General features: G+C 53.4%; 1 non-coding gene across 1 annotated transcript; it reads left to right on the top strand.

Moving 5' to 3' along the window:
• Positions 1–2,177: 2,177 nt before the first annotated feature.
• Positions 2,178–2,331, top strand: LOC149251048 (5.8S ribosomal RNA). Its single transcript, XR_016267977.1, has one exon. It is a non-coding gene; the product is annotated as a 5.8S ribosomal RNA (ribosomal RNA).
• Positions 2,332–2,500: the final 169 nt, after the last annotated feature.

The raw sequence follows: 2,500 nt of genomic DNA, 5'->3' as shown, positions 1-2,500 counted from the left end.
TCAAACCTTCCGTGAGGGGAGATTGTTGGGGTGTGGTCAAGTATGGGATGGATGAAGAGCGGATCAACCCGTTGGGCTGGCCACCCTAGTCCCTCCCGACCGTTCCTCGACATGCCCTCGCAGAAGGGTTGGGTGTCCAGGGAATGAAAAACCCATCCCTCGGTCTGAGCTCCATCGAGATCGCAATTTTCCCCACCGACGGGCATGAGGGTGGCAATCTTATCTCGTGCCTTTGCCGTCAAGGGAATTCCTCGTCCTCTCGTGAGCCACTCCCCTTCTGAGGGAAAAAGTAGCGGGTTGTGTCTTTGTTCCTCCCTTTGGATTGTGGGTTTTTTGTGGGACTCGCGTCATTTCTTCGTTTCATGGTGTGCATTTTGCGAATGTCCCTCTCTCTAGTGGCCTTGCACCATCGATGTATTTGTGGCTCGCGGCTTTCTCTAGCGTTGAGTGTCGGCCCGTGACAACTCCTCTTTGGAGTTTGATTCTTTGACCCCCGTTGACTCTCTCGCTGGAAAGGTTGTCAGGTGTTTTGTACACGGAGGGGTGCAATAGCGGGGTGGGTTTGTGTTATGGGCAGCAGTCTATTTGTCGTTTGAAGCCTTGTGTCGTTGGGTTGGGGGGTTGTTTGCCTCTTAGTGACGTGCTCCAAACACTGGTCTCATCGTGGCCCTCGTCTTTTCTATTGGTCAATTTTTGGGTTGTGATTTATTTGCTTGGTTGTTTGCTATGTTGTAGAGCTGGAAAGGGTGTTGTGATGAATGCATGTGGGAGGGTGTGAAGAGGTGGGATGCTTTTTTGATTGGGTGCCTTGTTTGATTTCTTTTTGGTTAGCGGACATCTTGCTCGGCGCGCTGTTGAGATTCTCTCTTTTCTTGGGATCTTTGTTTCTCTGGTGTTGTTTTTTTCCCTTCTTCCTTTTGCCCCTAGCCTTACGGAGGAGAGGTGGGATTGTTGTGGATTGGTGTTTGGGAAGGACGAAAAGTAGTGCGAGTTCCCAGGGTGGCCACCCTAGTCCTTCTCGATCGCCGTCCCCTGCAGTTCCCCCCTTTTTCCGAAGGCGCGGGGTTTGGGAAGCTTGTTCTCTGTTTGAGCCTCCCCTTGTGAGCCGGTAGCCACGTTTGATATCTCTTGCTTTCCTGTTGTTTTCTTCCCTTCTTGCTTTTGGCCCCTTGGCTTTACGGAGAAAAGGTGGGATTGTTGTGGATTGGTGTTCAGGAAGGACGAAAAGCAGTGCGAGTTCCGAGGGTGGCCACCCTAGTCCTTCTCGATCGCCGTCCCCTGCAGTTCCCCCCCTTTTTGCGAAGGAACGGGGGTGGGGAAGCTTGTTCCCTGTTTGAGCCTCCCCCTGTGAGCCGGTGGACGCGTTTGATATCTCTCTTTCTTTCATGTTGTTTTCTTCCCTTCTTTCGACCCCTAGCTTTACGGAGAAAAGGTGGGATTGTTGTGGATTGGTGTTCGGGAAGGACGAAAAGCAGTGAGAGTTCCCAGGGTGGCCACCCTAGTCCTTCTCGATCGTCGTCCCCTGCAGTTCCCCCCTTTTTGCGAAGGCACGGGGTTGGGGAATCTTGTTCTCTGTTTGAAGCCTCCTCCCCTTGTGAGCCAGTAGCCACGGTTGATATATCCTTTCTCTCTTGTTGTTCTCTTCCCTTCTTCCTCGTGGCCCCTAGCTTTACAGAGAAAAGGTGGGATTGTTGTGGATTGGTGTTTCGGAAGGACGAAACGCAGTGCGAGATCCCAGGGTGGCCACCCTCGTCCTTCTCGATCGTCGTCCCCTTCAATTCCCCCCTTTTGCCGAAGGCACGGGGCTTGGGAGGCTTGTGCTTTGTTTGTGCTTTGTTTTCTACCCTGTTCTCTTCCTTTCGGTCCCTAGCTCTATGGAGAAAAGGGGGAATTGTTGTGGGCTAGTGTCGGGGAAGGGCTAAAAGCAGCGCGAGCTCCCGGGGTGGCCACCCTAGTCCTTCTCGATCGCTGTCCCACGCATTTCCCCCCTTTTTGCGAGGGCGTGGGGCTGGGGGAGATTGTCCTCTGTTCGAGCCTCCCCCCGTGAGGGGGTTAGACACCTTTGTTTCTCTTTCTCTCGTGCGTTTTTCCTCCTTTTGCCCCTTGGCCTTACATTTGTTGTGGGGGGGTTGCCCCTATTTAGTTTTGTGGCCGATTTTTCGGTAGTACGTGGAAACGACTCTCGGCAACAGATATCTCGGCTCTTGTTACGATGAAGAACGTAGCGAAATGCGATACTTAGTGTGAATTGCAGAATCTCGTGAATCATCGAGTTTTTGAACGCAATTTGCGCCCGAGGCCTCGGTCGAGGGCACGTCTGTCTGGGCATCGCATCCCATTCAAACGCGCTCCCTGCAATATGCTAGGGAGCAGCGGAGCTGGTCGTTCGTGCCCCGTGCGGTGCGGTTGGCTGAAATACCTCAAGCGATGTTTCGTGGCGTGCGTCGGCGAGTGGTGATCTTGTCCCCTTGGATGGGCAGTCGGCGTTAGCCGATGCGGG

This window comes from Pinus tabuliformis, chromosome 7, assembly GCF_031772625.1.
Source record: "Pinus tabuliformis cultivar Carrire ecotype Pingquan chromosome 7, CPIR1, whole genome shotgun sequence".
Classification (NCBI taxonomy): Eukaryota; Viridiplantae; Streptophyta; class Pinopsida; order Pinales; family Pinaceae; genus Pinus; species Pinus tabuliformis.
The sequence above is the reverse complement of the archived record's forward strand: the minus strand, read 5'-3'. Positions and strand labels throughout refer to the sequence as shown.